General features: G+C 36.3%; 1 protein-coding gene across 2 annotated transcripts in view; it reads left to right on the top strand.

Annotated features, from left to right (window-relative positions):
- KCTD16 (potassium channel tetramerization domain containing 16) overlaps nucleotides 1-17,142 on the top strand; it is a 342,484-nt gene that overhangs the window by 3,152 nt on the left and 322,190 nt on the right. The gene's annotated exons all lie outside the window — the stretch shown is intronic.

Genomic DNA, 17,142 nt, shown 5'->3' with positions numbered 1-17,142 from the left:
CTGTCTCTCTCACTCTCCCTCTCTCTCCCCCCCTCCCTCCTCCTCTTCCCTCCTCCCTTTCTCTCCCCTTTCCAAATCTGCCATTTGAGTCTTAAAATTTGTTTTGTGGATATTGCAGCTGTGGAAGCAACAATAACAGCATCATTCCTCCCCCTCTCCAAACCCCCACCACCACCAAATGCCCTACAGACTTAATTACTGCCAGTCTTCAACAGTAATTCCTCTCAAAAGGTAATAGGTCCTTGAGAAAAGTCAATCTTATTCAGGCACTGTCAGTCTGCTGAGTTGATCCAAGTATAAACAGAGGAGGGAAAAGCAAAATGAAACCTTCACACTGAATGGTTTTAATGAGATTACTTGGAAGTCAGTTCATCTTGGCTAACTCAAGACTTTGGAGTCAGAGTACCTTCTGTGATGAAATAATATTTACCTCAAATAAACTAGGAACTATAGACCACTTAAGAGGAGATATCTAAATTGGTAACAGAAAATACATTCACTTGCCTAGTAGGTTGCTAGTGTTAACTTCTGATTTTAACTGGCTTAGGAATCGCCTAAACTCAGTTTGTGAAACTTATGAAGCACTTATTATGAAATACTTATGAAATATTTCCTTATTAGCAGTCCAGATCAGCTTCTTCTAAAAAAAAATTTCCCCCTCAGTTTACACACTGAATCTGTAATTTGTGTGATTTTCAAAAATCCAAGGAGGTAATTTCCTACTTCTTTCAACTTTAAAGAACTAAAAGGTAGGCTTGGCATCTTCCTTTATTGAACCCAATCTCTTTTTATAGCAGCATTTATCTATTTAGAGACTTGGTGAAGGGGGCAATAATAACCCTCACTCCCCATTGAGGCCTTGTTATCTGGTAAGTGGTTTGTCGAAGTTAATACTATGAAGACACAGAGATGCCAACAGGTACCAAAGAATGAAATTATGTATCAGGGCAAGAGTGCACTGATGTGTAATAACAACATTATGTGGTCCAACGACCCTATTTGGGGCCTCTATCAGGAGCCTGTGACTTTCTGCCTGATAGAGCTTAGCAGCCTGGCACTGCTATTTTTCCTCAGGCAAAACTTATAATGGTGAAAATATGTCCGTATTAGGGTCCTGACTGATTAGGCTTTCCCAAAGTCCCTTAAGGAAGGGAAAATGGCTTAATGTAGAGAGAGTTGGCCTTATATTTAGGAAGACCTCAATTCAAGGTCTGTCTTTAATACATATTAGCTATGAGACCATGGGCAGACTACTTCATCTCTCAGTTCTTAAGGCAGTTCTTTAAACTATAAATTCCAGATAGATGACAATCTACATTGGCAGAAGGACTTTACACACAGCGAATGCCTTATATTGATGAAATCACTCCCTACTCTCCTTCTCTTCCTCCAAAAAAAAAGTTTCCACAGCATCATGACTTACATTTTCTCAGAACAAACTTGTTCCCTAAACATTTTTGAAAACCATATCAGAAATCTTGGTGACAATTCAAATGAAGGCCAAGTTATTTATATCACTTTAATTTTTAAGATTTGAAATCAAGGTATCTTAAGAAGCTTTAGATAAATGCAAGAAATATTTCTGGACATAGGAGAGAAATATCTTTTAATAAAGACACATTCAGAAGAAATATAATAAGAAATCATAAGAGATTTTTCAAAATTATTCTTCCAACTTACATTGAGACCAAAATTATGGGAGATATATTTTTTCCTGTGTGTGAATCAGAATTTTGAGTTTATAGAAATCTCACCCCTCTAAGATTAAGTACTTAGCTTGCTTTGGAAAGCAGCCTCTTTTCCCACAGCCATATGATGGCTTCCTTCTTGGCTGGTTGCTGGGAGATGGTGGAAGAGCTGTTTGCTTTCCATTTCTCTATGGGCAGGCTAACATAAACAGAGAGGTTCTTTCCACAGTGCAGCTTATATCTCACATGTGAGATCCTTCTCCTTCATACCCAATTTTCGTAGCTAAATTTCAACTCTTCCTCCATCTTAGGACCAATAAAATTGACAGCTGGCTTTCCAGGGTACATTACTGTTTCTGTGCAGCTGCTTAGCCATAATTATTTAATTAGAAGCTGCCAACTGTGCCTACATAAGCATTAATTCATCAAGCTGTTGTGTCCGGGTTAATGGGCTGGAACCATGCGGGGTGCTATAGAGCAACTAGTTAGCATCATGTGAAGAGACACCAAGCATGAGAAGTCAGCTTCTCCTTCTGCAAGAATAAAAGCAGTCTCCTCAGATATGAGGAATCAGCTCCAAAGGCCTTGTTTTTCCCTGAAAACTAGAAGGGAAAGTTAAACTGCTTGAGTCTCTATAACAACAAAAATATATGATTATGGAAACTAGTAGGGAGCAATGTCTTAATGTAGGGATTGATTCCACCACCACCACCACTCTCCCACTCTTATACACATACTTTTGTTAACATATTTGTTTCAATGGAAAATTTTATAGGCCAAAACCTCCTAAAGACTGGTCCAGAGAGGTCCACCTTGCATAATCTTTAACTTTCTTTATAGTTTATGTAGAGAAGTACTGTGATACTAGGGAATCCATTTGGAAGCCCAAACTTTACTCATTTGACTCAATCATTTGGCAGTTATGTGGTACAGTGGATCAAGCACAGGGTTTAGAATCAAGAAATCAAGTTGAAATTCTGCCTCATAAATTCAGTAGTTATGTGAATCTGAACAAGTCACTTAACCTCTACCTGTTTTCTCATCTGTAAAATAAGGATAATAATAGCACATATTATATAGTTAAAACTTCACCTATTGTGAGGTTAGAAAGAGATGATCATTGTGAAGCACTTTGCAAACCTTCAAGTTCTATATCAATACTAGCTGCTATTATCAATCATTGATAGGCAACACAACATAGTTTTGGTACAGTGTTTTCTTTCTATGAATATTTGTTTAATCAACATTTGATTCTAAGTCCAAAAATTAATATAGATAGAAAGATGTTAGATGTTTAAAACAAGGTGAGAAAGGCACTCATGAAAATAATCATATAAACAAGATAAGTAACTACCTTTGAACTTTTTGCTTACTAGGGAAGTTCATCTGAATGCCAGAGAAATGGAGGAAAAAATAAAACAAGACACCTAAACCAATCTTGTATCAAAGGTTATGGCAGATGCTTCTTAAATTTAAAGTATATATTTTTCTGTCCTTCCCTTTTTATTTAAACTGTGAAATATTCACCTTTCTTCAGCACCCATAAACACAGAACAATGGGCCCTCTTGAATCTTTCCTCTAAATGAAGTAGGCGATAAGTGGTTTCCAAATGAAAAGCCTTGGGTTTAAACGAGACAGTTAATAACTCTGCACACTTTTGAGCACTGAAGTCAGAAGTGCATGGAAATAAATGGAGCTCTTATTCCTAGAGTCATTTGCCAAAGTCTGAGAAAGCAAAACAGCCACTCTAAATTGAAGAGGGAGGAGGCACATTTCTTTAAGCCCTTCAATGAGCCCTTCATATAAATGTCAGAAAGTGGTAATCTTCAAAGGATGCAGCCTTCAAGATGTCCAGAGTGATACGACTGCTGGCAGAAAATTAATTTGCTGGACTTTTGCCCCCGAAGACATATTTTGCCTTTGCTCATTAGTGGCTCATAGGTATAAGGGCATTCTCTAACCTCGTCCCTTCAATGAATAACTGCTTGTGAGATTTTCTTCCTTTTTTTTTTCTTCACAAATGAGGATGCTGAGGTTTCAAAAGTTATTTCTGGGAAATTTTTTTACATGGTTCTTACCTGTTTAATAGTTCCATACATTTTAGTGTTTGCCACCTGTTCATTTGTGGTCTAGTTAATGGCAAATATGGATTGGGACATGATACTTTGTCAAAGAATCATGCTTCCTCAAACCTATACCTTTAACAAACATATTCCTTTTTTTCTTTGCAGACTGTGCCTTCTACCCCCTGTCCCTTCTTATTCCATTAGTTTCTTATTACTTCCTCATAAACACCTGCGGTCCATTATACTAAGGTTGTAGAGTGTGGAGTAGACCTCAGTAATAATAACAATATATGGCATTATTTAGTGTATTAAAGTTAGATACTTAAGTTATCTCATTTGGGCCTTATAACCATGCTGTAAAGTAGATACTATTATTATTCCCATTTTACAGCTGAGGAAAATGAGGCTCAGAGAGGAAAAATGATTTATTTTGAGTTACCCACTTAGTAAGTGTCTGAGGCAAGTTATGAAACCAAGTGTTCTTGCCTCCAGGTCTTGTACTCAATGCACTCTACCACGTTCCCTCTCCTTTTAATGATTTATCTGTACCTATAATATAATGTGAGTTATGGAACAGAATTGCAGGAGAGTGGCAGTGTCAAGCACAAGTAGGAACAGGAGCCACTAATCCATTCTCCACGTCACATACTGACTTAGTTTTAAAATGTAATGTTATCTGTGTTTTGTTGCATTTTTATTTATTTTGTTAAATATTTCCTAATTACATTTTAATCGTTGGGAGTGTTGTGGGCTGCATGGGGCTCAGAGGTCTTGTGTTTGATACCTCTGGCCTAGGACATGGCTGGAGGTGGTGTGGGAAAGCAAATTAGATGAAGGAGGTGATTTGTACCTAGAATGCTATGGCAGGACTGGAGATGACTGTAGAATACCTGCACATCGTACATAACTTACCTGATAAGCACATCCAGAGTTTCAGTGTGGCAGGTATATGTTTCATATGCAAACAAATACAAGTATTTATTACAGAGTAATAATGGGAAAAAACACTGTAGGATTCCATGGGTTTGAATCATTGGAATTTGGCCAAACTGCTTTACTTTCCCCAGTCTCAGTTTCTTCATACGGAAAATGAGGGGGAAGTACCTGGTGAACTTTAAAGGTTCTCTTTCTGTTCTAAATTTTATATTCCTGTTCTCTTGGTTTTTTTTTTTTTTACCTTATATCAATGAAAACTTTAATCAGTGCTCCCTACAAGGAGATGACATTGGTCATTTCAAAGTGAAACTCCTTCGGGAACTATTTTCTTGTTAATTTGTCTTGGACTGTGAATGGGCACACTTGGGAAGGAGATAAAACTTGACCCTTCCAGCATTCTCCATTTAAAATTTTCTCTGTCCCTCTTCCCTCTAACTCTCACAGTTTCACCCCTTTGTAATCAAAACGTGCTCTTAAGAAAGTAACTGTAATTCTTACCTCAAGATGAATGTACTGTTAAATTGTAGACAGAGCATTGGTCTTTAAACATAGTTCTGCTTCTATCTGTGTGATTTTGAATAAGGTATTTCGCATATCTGGGGCTAAGTTTTCTTCTTTGTAAATTGAGCTGGTTTAACTTAGAGATCTTTTTAGGTTCCTTTTATCTCTAAAATTCCAAGTCACTTTGTTATCTTGGTTAAGAATATTTATATTCTATGATTCTCACTCCCTGGGGAATGATAGACTGTCTCCTGGAGAGGTATCTTTAGAGGGCAATAAGGTCTTTCCTGGTTTTCCACACTATCCTACAGAATTATCTTCCGTTTCTATCTGAATGTAATGTTAACCTTGCACTCCACAAGGGGCAATGCTTAAAGGGTGGGGAACCCGGGGTCTTGAGGCCACGTGGAATTTTGGATGCAGCCTTTTGACTGAGTCCAAGTTTTATAGAACAAATTCTTTTATTAAGGGGATTTGTTCTGTGAAGTTTGGATTCAGTCAAAGGGCAGCACTTGAAGACCTAGAGGGTCATATATGTTCTTGAGGCCACAGGTTCTCCACCCCTGTCCAGGATCTCTTTGAAATAATAGTTCACTTTCATATGGTATTTTTGGGTTTACAAAGATTCTCTTCCCCCCATTGCCCTATTATCCCAATAAGGTAGATAAGGCAAGTTTTATTGTTCTTCTGACAAATATTCATGAAGAGAATGAAGTATGGCTCAGTGTGGTTAAGAGAGTGAACCACAGTCACCTATATAGAGAAATCTTAAGTACTGGATTTGAACCCAGGCACCCTAAGACCAGGTCCAAAATTCTTTCCACTATACAAGGTCATCTCTTGATAAGGACAGTGACAGGGGCATTACTTTTCCCTTATATACAGAAAGTGATGCTGTCTTTAGAATTGGGTTCAATGTAGAATGGAAAAGCATTTATTAAATGCTGACCTGTGTTCCAGACACAATGCTAAGCACTGGACTTTAAGCATAAGCAATTCCTTACTATTAAGGGGCTTATGATTCAAAAGGGGAGTGATGGCTAGGGAGGGGCGTTTTTAGTACTATGTTGTTTTTTAAATTGCTGTTTTCAGATCGATAATAAACAAGTGGGAGAGGCAGGAAGGGGGATGCCCTTTTTGATGAAGACAGTAAATCTGGGTCCAAACTGTGCATGATGAATGCTCACCAAGCAGAAGCACAAAATATCTAGGCATGAACTTTGGGTACTGGGTTAGAGATGGAGGCCAGTATGCGGAAGCATGGCAACATGAAAGACGCTGGGGTCTATGGTGGGTATGAGGCCAGATACTGTCACTTTTACAGTATCTCCCTCCCTTTCATATCAACCTAATGATTTTGGCTAAATTAAAAAAAAAGTTCTTGCAACCTGATCATTGATTTCTTAAAAAAACCACCATATGTTTTGATTTTTAAACATTGCCCTTATTTCCCACTTCTGCCCCTAATAGAGCCTCTCTTGTAACAAAGATACTAATCAACACACCAACTGTATTTGCCAGTCTATGCCTTGTTCCATACCTCTCTACCTAGAGGAGAGAAAGATTTTACATCATCATTACTCTAGAATCACAATTGGGATTAGTGTGAATTCTGATATCTTTAGGAATTCTCTTCCTTTGCATTACCATGGTCATTGTGGGTTTAGTTTTATTGGATGTACTTTCTTTGCTCTGCATCAGTCTACGCTATTCTTACAGCTTCTTATGGTCCATCACCATTGTCATCATCATCATCATCATCACCATGCATTTATTAGGCGTTTACTGGGTACTAGGCATTATGCTAAATACTGGCATTATCCTAAGAAAGATGAAAACAGGGTCCCTGCCTTCAAGGAGATCAGATTCTAATGAGGGAAATCATAGGCCAATAATTAAATTTATTATCTATCTATCTATCTATCTATCTATCTATCTATCTATCTATCTATCTAGTAGTCTCAGAGGGGCAACTAGGTGGTGCAGTTGATAAAGTGGTGGGCTTGGAGTCAGGAAGGCTCATCTTCCTGAGTGCAAATCTGGCCGCAGACACCTACTATTTGTGTGACCCTGGGCAAGTCACCTAACCCTGTTTGTCTAAGTTTCTTCATCTATAAAATGAACTGGAGAAGGAAATGGTAGACCACTCCAGTATCCAAGAAAACCCCAAAAAGGATCTTGAAGAGTCAGACAAGATTGAAAATGACTAAGCAACAAGCACAGATCTCAGAGGGAAGGCCTTAGGGCAGTCTTGCACAATCTGGGGCCTGCAGCCACTTATAGCCCTCAGGCAGCTTGCAGCATGCTGAAGGATTTCCTCTACATACAAAAGATGTTTTCTTTTACATGACCCGAATCCTTTGACATGGTTAAAGCAAGGGTCATAAGCAGCCTACGGGCTGAGCAGGTTGTACCGTCTTGCACTGGGTAAAGAGATGGAGAAAAGTACACACAGAATAGGAAAATCTGCTGCAGAAAATGGTATCTGGTTGGCCTGGGCTTTGAAGGAAGCTAGAGATTATATACAATGAATATAAGAAAGGAGAATACTTCAGGTATGGGGGACAGTCTGCAAATGTATGCAATCAAGAGATGGAATGCCATTTGTGAGGGACAGTTAAGACATCTGTGGTGGCTGGATTGTAAATTATGTGGAAAGGAGCAACTTCAAGAAAACTGGGAAGTGGAAAGGAATCAGGCTGTGAGGAGTGTTTTATTTTTAGAAGTCAAACAGGATTTTATATTTGATTCTGGAGGTGATAGGGAACTACTGGATTTTATCGGAAAGGTGGTAAAATAGTCAGACCTGTGCTTTAGGAAGACCACTTGGAATTGGGGAAAGATCTGAGAGAGGAAGACAAACTAACTAGAAGACTATTGCAATAGCAGAGGCATGAGATGAAAAAAGACCTGTGTTAGCATGGGAAATGGTTGAGTGGAGAGAAAGGGAAATATACATGAGATCTTGTGAATGTAGAAACAAAAAGATTTGGCAACAGATTGGATATGTGAACTTAGTTCAAGTAAGGAGCCAAGAGAACAGTGAGGTCATGAGCCTGGGTGACTGGGTGGTGCGCTGGACAGAAATAGGGAAGTTGGAAAGGGAGAGGAGGAAGCTAGTGAGTTCTGTTTTGGACACATTGAGCCTGAGATACCAGCAGGACATTCAGTTTAATAGGTTGTTGGTGATGTGAATGTGATAAGGTCAGGAGAGAGATTAGAGCTGGATAAATAGGTGTGAGTTATCTGCATATAAAAGATAACCAAATTCATGGGTGATCACCAAATAAGATAATGTGGAGAGAGAAGAGAGTCAAGGACAGTCCCTTGAGGGACATTCATCATTAGTGCAATTATGTTCCTTTCCATTCATATGCTACAGTTTGTTTAGCCATTCCTTGATCAATGGGCCCCATTTTTTTTTTTTATAGTTCATTATCTCACAAAAAAATGCTGGTATGAGCTTTTTGATATTGGACCTTTTTCTTGTGTCTTTGGTTTCTGATGGGTAAATACCCAGTAGTGAGATTGTTGGGTTAGTGGATATAATCTTTTTAGTCACTTTTCTAGCAGTTGAAACTTTCCCTCCCAGAATAAGTGGACCAAATCACAGCAATACCATCAGTGTATTAATGTTGACCAGTACTTTTCCATTAAGATCTTGAGGCACTTCCAATCCTAGACTGTGGCATCACTGAATGAGGAAGAAAGGGAAATGGCAGTGGTTGAATAAGATAGGAAGAATTACTAAGATTATGGTATAACAACTTTGGTATGTTAAGAAAGGGGAAAAGAAAACAACAACTAAATGTTCCTGTCATCTTAAGGAGCTCTGGATCTTATTAAAGAAATTAGAAATGGGAATAACAGAGGATGTACTGAAAGCACAATTTAGGCTCCACCCACATATAGATTACCAAGTAATTACTGTGAATGGAAGTAGTGGTAATGTAAAGTAGAGACACAGTTGCACAGAGAGGGGTAAATGGATGCTCAAATTCTGCCCTTGCATTGATTTTTGGTTCTTAACAGAGTTTTTCTTCACCTTACCATTTTCATTGGAGAGTCCGTTCAGAAGCAGAGGAACATCATACCAGGTTTTTGTTTGTTTTTAGAATCATTATGAACAGTAGTTTCATGAATTGACAATGTTCGGACCCTATATAAGTGTTTGATTGATAGATTGATTATCCACACCATCCAAGTCAGTTTCTAAATTCAAGCACTGAAGACAAATTCTCACAAGAGTCCTGGGTAGTAAGTAGGATATCTAAGTTCAAATGCTGGCTCCAGCTATTACTGTCAGTGTAATCACAGGCAGCACTTAATCTTTCTGAGTCACAGCTTCCTCATCTGCCATATGGGGACAATAATATTTGCATTGCTTATCTGACAGGGCTGGTGGGCGTAGAACGGTTTGTGAACCTTAAGACATTGTAGAAATGAGGACTCTTTTTGTCATTCCTCTTCTTTTTACTAATCCACAGTTTCTAGAGAGGTGTGATGGATCTGTTCATTTGAATGTGGTCCCTGAACTCTGCAGGAAATGAGAAGATTCCATATTTAATTGGAGGAAGGTCCCTTCATACAAAATTGCAAATATGCAAAAGAATGTACTCCAAGAGAAGACTTTACTTCCTGTGGTGGTTCTATAATGGACAACATTTATAATGACATTTCAGTCTAGTCTGTACACTGGATTTCTCCATATGCTTTTAAATTGAAGGGTCATTTCTTAGAAAGGTCACTTATATGATGCCTTTCCTTCATAAGTAAAAATGCCGCTTATTTCCCTGCTATTAGAAGGGTGTGTTTTTGGATCATTTTCCCTACAGAGTGCTGATGGGTTTTCCCTGAGGCATTTTGTTTTCTCCCCTGTTAGGATATAAGCACCTTGTGAGGGAGAATTGTTATATTCTGTGTAGTATATATCCATACCTATGCAATAATTGGCAGACAATAGACAATTAAAATTTGTTAATTTATTGATTGCTCTGTCCCCTTGTGATGAATACATATTTCTAAGATTGCTGCTTGGATTTAGAGGGTACAGTCTGTGACCATGAAATAATGTGATTCTGGCTAACCCATATGGAGAAAAAGTATGCTGAGCTTTTGTTACACACTTCCCTTGTGCCTGCCACTGTGTTAAGATGCTATGGACACCTAATACAAAATGAAACAGTAAACCTCTGCTTGGCTTTATTGCTATTAATTTATTCTAACCTATTAATTCAACCAGATCCAGTTTCATGTCTGGAACATACCACCCCCTATATCTTTTCCCTGATAGATGAATATGAGAACAAATCTTAGAGAAATTCTCTTACATGAACCCTGGATCATTTTAGTGAGTCCCTATTAGGGAGGTTAAGAAAGAAGTTTTGAAAAGGGCATAATGTCTTTGTTCCATTTCCAGTCATTTTCACAGAATACTTTGAAGCTGGTTATCATTCCAAAAGCTGCTTTGTCTAGGTTAATAGTATCATACCAAAGAAAGACATACATCCCCATTTACATTCACATGATACAAACTCTCCCTAACCTAAATTCTTTGATAGTGTATTTTTGAGAGGAAATTAAAGTAATTTAATTTTGAAATAAAACATTATAATGCCTTTTGATTTCCCCTACATTTCCCTGTATATTTTTTTCTTTCTATGCCACCTCCCAATGTCCCAGAGATAAATCTCTTATAACAAACAGCAATGATAACAGTTAAGCAAAATTAACCACATATCAAAAAAGTCTGACATTATAAGCAGTCTTCTATATTTAATATATATTATATATATCAAAACCTCCCACTTTTTTAATGATGAGAAAAATATCTTCTCACATTTCTCCTTTGGATACAAATTTGGTCATTATATTTTTGCATCTTTCAGTTTCTTTTGGTTTTGTGTTGTGTTAACATTGTATATGTTGTTTTTTTCTGATTCTGCCTATTTTGCTTTTTATCAGGACACATAATTCTTATGCTCTTCTGTATTACCTATGTTCACTATTTTAAAGAACATAGTTGTATTTCATTACGTTCTTGTGCCTCAGTTTGTTTAGCCATTCCTTAATAAGTAGGCATCTACTTTGTTTTCAATTCCTGGCTACTGCAAAAAAGTGCTGCTATAAATATTTTGCTATATACGGGGTCTTTATTTTTGTTATTGACCTCTTTGCGATATATGCTGAGTAACAAAATCACTAGGTCAAAGGATATGAACATTTTAATTATTTTTTCCACATAATTATAAATTGTCAAGGTATTTATTTTAGTTGAATCTGAATAAATATATACAAATTCCTTCCCCTGTCCCCTCCCAAGGATTTCAATTTAGCTATGTTTTTTCTCCCCCTGATTACGATATAATGGGCAGCTTTTATAGTGGCATTTTGTTTCTACCTTGTTTTCAACTTTTTCAGCTTTTCAAAGGATCAGATAATAGTTGGCAGAATTGAAAATTGGAAGTATAATTTAAATTTCATATTCAGACGCTGTAGAATTAGAATAACCTTTTATGGATCTCAACCCAGAGTGTATTCTCCTTCACAGTGACAGAAAATGGCTATTGAGTAGGCTGCTGACAATAGTATCATTGAGTTTTTTTTTTTCCAGAAGTGAAAACAAGGCATTTGGTGTTTCCCATACCAAGAATGAATCTTCCACATGGCTTTCAAAGGAAATGAGAGTATAATTTTATCCCTTTCATAAACAACTTCATATGGAAAAGCTCATAATTTTTTTCTTTTTATCTAGGAGACCCCTCCCCAAATGACTCCTTATTAAAACTGGCTTTGTATAGTTTCATTCTACACTAAGCAAGCTCAACAGTTTGAACTTATGTCATGGATCAAGTAGGAAACCAACCTGGAAACCCAAACTTGAATAATAATAAACTCAAAGGGATACCTATTTTGTAAAATGAGGAATATATGGGAGTTGGACTCAATGACCTCTAAAGTTCCTTTGAATTCTAAAATCAAGATCTTATGATTTATGTGCAGATGTTTTTGAATGAGGTAGTACTGAATAAAAATAGAAAAAAAAACATGTAATCTACATTTGCATCTGCATAATGGACAACATTCAAAATAATGCCTTGATAACAAGCTGTTTGACTTTTCTTCAGACAAAATCATTACATGAGCTTTCCTATGGTAGTTGAAGAGGTGTTGACACCATGTGTGACACCATCTACATTTTAATATCTGATTTTGGTCCTTGTTGACATTTTCAAAAATGTGACATATTGAAAATGATGGAAAAGGCTTCTTGACCTATGCTAAGTCAGTACCAGTCATTTATAAAGTGTTTTTTTACATGCATTTCCAGAATTGACAGAGACACAGTTTTGCAATTGTAATTGAAGAATCAGCTCGGGATTATAATTCACAGATGACTCATGTTAATAATTTTCTAGTGCTTCTCCAAAATCTGCCAGCCTAGTGATTAACAGTTTTCACAGATCTCATTGATTACATAGATTCTGTGGATCCCTCTAGACCTTGCTAGCACTCTCTCCCCCTCTCAAAAATTAAAAAGCCCCAAAGAAAAAACAATGTGGAATGAAAATCTTGTTTTTTAATCTTTCTAGCAAATTCTTATCATTGGAATGATGCCTATCAATAAAGATATAGATGCATACCTTAGTTTATTGTCCTGCTAACTTCCTCCTCTGCACATACTCACATGCTGACCTTGGGGGCGGGGGGTGTTAGGTTTTTATTTTTCAAAATTTGCTTTATTAAATATTTTCTGATTACATGTAAAGACATTTTAGCAACATCTATCTATCTATCTATCTATCTATCTATCTATCTATCTATCTATCTATCTATCCAATTTTGAGTTCCAAATTCTCTTCTTTCCCCTTCCACTATTCCCTCCTTGAGAAGGCAAGCACTTTGATTTCACTTATACATGTGAGGTCAAGTCAAATATATTTGCATATTAGTCATGTTGCAAAAGAAAATACAAACAAAGCAAAGCAATAAAAATAAAGTTAAAAATATACTTCAGTCTATATTAAGAGTTCATCAGTTTTTTTCCCCCTCTGGAGGTGGATAAAGTTAAAAATATGCTTCAGTCTGCATTAAGAGTTCATCAGTTTTTCCCCCCCTCTGGAGGTGGATAAAGTTAAAAATATGCTTCAGTCTGCATTAAGAGTTCATCAGTTCTTTCTCTGGAGGAGGATAGTATTTTTCATCATGAGTTCTTTGGATTTGTGTTGAATCATTGTCTTGATCAGGCTAAGTTTTTCTCAATTGATCAACTTTACAATATTGCTGTTGCTGTGTACATTGTTCTCCTGGATCTGCTCACTTCACTTTGCATGAATTCACACAAGTTTTATGGGTTTCTTTGCAACCATCCTGCTCATCATTTCTTATTGTACAACATTATTCCATCACTATAATAGCTTGTTCAGACAGTCCCCAATTGATGGAAATCCCCTCAATTTCCAATTCTTTCCCAGAGGTGTTTTATATATATATGTGTGTGTGTGTGTGGGTGGGTGGGTGTGGGTGTGGATTATATGTATGTATATATTTTGTATATATATTGTATATGTATATATATGTTATATAGATATGTATTTATTTATTTTAGATTTTGCTTTTTGGAGGGGGAAAGGTAGGGCAATTGAGGTTAAGTGACTTGCCCAAGGTCACATGGCTAGTTTTGTTTTGTGTCTGAGATCAAATTCAAACTCAGGTCCTCCTGCGCCACCTAGCCGCCCCATTATAAATATTTTTGACATAAATATTATGTACATAAATACTATAAATGGATGAGTGAATAAATTAACTAGAATTGTAATTTTTATTCATTGGCTTGGCTTACCCATGAACAATTAATATTTCTCCAGTTGTTTAGACCTGTATTTCTGTGTAAAATGTATTGTAATTGTGTCCATGTAACTCTTGCGTTTGTCTTGGCAGATAGACTCCTAAATATTTTATGTTGTCTCCTGTTATCTTACATGGAATTTCTTTCTTCCTGCTGAGTTATTGTTGGTGGTATATATTACTGATGGTTTATGTGGATTTATTTTATATGCTGCAACTTTGCTGAAATTGTTAATTGTTCCAACTAGTTTTTTAGTTGATTCTCTAGAGTTCTCTAAGTATAGCATCAAATCATCTGCAAAGAGTGATTTTTTTTGTTTCCTCATTGCCTATTTTTATTCCTTGAATTTCTTTTTTTGCCTTATTGCTATAGGTAGCATTTCTAGTACAATAATGAATAATAATGACGATAATGGACATCTTTCACTTCATTCTTGATCTTTTGGAAAGGTTTCAAATTTATGCCCCTTTCAGTTAAGGATTGCTCATGGTTTTATGTAGATACAAATTATCATTTTAAGAAAGGAAGGCTCCATTGATTCCTATGTCTAATATTTTAATAGGACTGGGTGTTATATTTTGTCACTTTTTTTGAATATATTGACAATAACATGATGTTTGTTGCTTTTATTATTGATATAGTTGATATGTTGATAGTTTTTCTAGTATTGAACCAGCCCTGAATTCCTGGTTTACCAGGAATTTAATTTAATTTAACTTTCTCTGTTTTTGTTCTCCCTGGTTTAGGTATCACAACTATGTTTTATAAGAGGAATTTGGTAATACTCTTTCTTTACTTATTTCTTCAAATAGTTCATCAAGTGTTTGGGATTAATTGTTCCTTGTAAATCTGTCTGGCCCTGGGGATTTTTTTCATAAGAAGTTGATTGATCACTTGTTTAGTTTCTTTTCCTAAGATAGGGCAATTTAAGCAATCTATTTTCTCTTCTGTTGAATCTTAGAAGTTTATATTTCTGTAAATATTTATCCATTTGACTTATATGGTCAGTTTGACTGGCATATAATTGATCAAAATAACTGCTATTAATTGCTTTACGTTCATCTTTATTGGTAATGCATTCTTCCTTTTCATTTTCCATACTAGCAATTTGGCTTTCTTCTTCCTTTTTTAATCAAATAACTAATAACTTATTTTATTTTTTATAAGACCAGTTCTTACTTTTATTTATAATTTCAATTTAAAAAATTATTTTATTAGTCTCTTTTTTTAAATGTTTAGAACTTTCTTGTTGTTTAACTGGAGATTTTAAATTCATTTTTCCTAGGTTTTTAGTTGTATGCCAACTTCATTAATCTCTTCTTTCTCTCTTTTACTGATGTAGGCATTTAGAGATATATATTTTCTTCTAAATCCTACTTTGGCTGTATCCCACAAATTTTGGAATGTTATCTCATTGTTGTCATTCTGTATAATGAAATAATTGATAGTTTCATTGATTAATTCTTTGATCTACTTATTCTTTAGGGTTAGTTTATTTTATTTAGAATCAAGTTTATTTCCAGTTGTATTTTTATCTATGCTTCTATGATCCTTTATTAAATCTAATTTTATTACATTATCATTTCAAAAGGGTTCACTTAATATTTGTTTTTCTGTATTTGCTTCTGAAGTTTTTATGAAACTGAAACATGATAAGTTTTTGTGAAGGTGCCATGTACAAGTGAAAACAAAAAAGATATTTCTGTTCTCATTCACTTTTCTCCAAAGGTCTATCATGTATAGCTTTTCTAAGATTCTATTTCTCTCTTTGACTTATTTCTCATTTATTTTGTGCTTAGATTTATCTAACTCTGAGAGGTGAAGGTTGAGGTTCTCCCCATTAGTATAATTTTGCTGTCTTTTTCTTCTTGTAATTCATTTAACTCTTCCTTTAAGTATTTGAATGCTATGCCATTCATTGTATATGTACTGGTATTACTTCATTGTCTTGTGAGTTTGTGTCCTGATTTTCCCTGTCACCAAAGTAGATTTTTATGGTCAGGTTCTTTTTTGTTGTTGTTGTTTACTTACTTTTCCACTTTATTTCTTGATTTGGAACTTTATGTTAATGTTGGCCTCTGTTTGTAGTGTGGGGAAGGGAGGAGTACTTTCTAAAACTTCAGGCTTTCTTACAGTGCTGTTTTCCAAATTAATCCTGGGGTTTGGGAAGTTTTCAGTGCTTCCAAGGTGGCATGATCTGGGGAGGGTGTTGTCATCGCTCTCTTGGTCTGTGTAAATCCAAGCAGGAGCAGCTTTCCAGAGGACTGCTGCTGTGAACAGCTTTAAGGTTTTGATTACATAGTATAGTGAACTCTCTATTTATTCAGTAGTAAATTAAAGCAAAACCTTCACAGAAACCAAAGTACAGCATTCCCGATGTTATAACATAACAAAATAGCCACAATGGTCATGAAATTTTAAGCAAAAGATATTATTCAGTAAGTCCTTAACTCAATCATCCTTAAGGAGCATGCTTTCTTAAGGGACACAAAGTACAAAGGTCAAAGTTCTTCACCCCTAGGTCATATTGTCTTAATCTCTCAGTCAAAAACTCTTCTTTCTTCTTGACTGGAGATTAGTTTCTATTCATGCTTAACTCAATCATCCTTAAGAGGTACAAAGTACAGTGTACAAAGTTCTCTCACCCCTAGGCCACAGTAAATCATGATCTTCTCAGTCAGCATCAAGTACCCAAGGAGAGATCTTTTCATCTTGAGTCGAAGCTGGCTCTCAGATTCCATGGTTCCGGCTCCTGCCTGAATCTACCTAACTGTCACCTGGATTCAAAGGTAGGCAGCTCTCAGCCCCTCGTCCAGCTCCTTGTCCAGTTCCTCATCTGGTTCCCCTCAAGTCCTCCACTGTTACTGTTTCTGGGAGGATGAAGCTTAACAGAACCAAAACAACATTCATTCACATTGCCACCAACATCATCAATTCATTTTCTGCCTGTGAAATCAACACAGACCCACAAACAAAGTCTGAGAACTCAACATAAATTGTCAAATAGTCCCAGGGCCTCTGAAACCCTCCCCAGGACTTCTATAAACAGACAATAAGAAAATCCTCCTTCAGGGCTTCCATTAAGGTCCCAGGGCTTCTGTA

The sequence above is a fragment of the Petaurus breviceps genome, unplaced genomic scaffold (genome assembly GCF_028583685.1).
Source record: "Petaurus breviceps papuanus isolate PSGF00001 unplaced genomic scaffold, PetGlider_PUasm1.0 551, whole genome shotgun sequence".
Lineage (NCBI taxonomy): Eukaryota > Metazoa > Chordata > Mammalia > Diprotodontia > Petauridae > Petaurus > Petaurus breviceps.
This window is presented reverse-complemented; position numbering and strand designations above follow the sequence as displayed.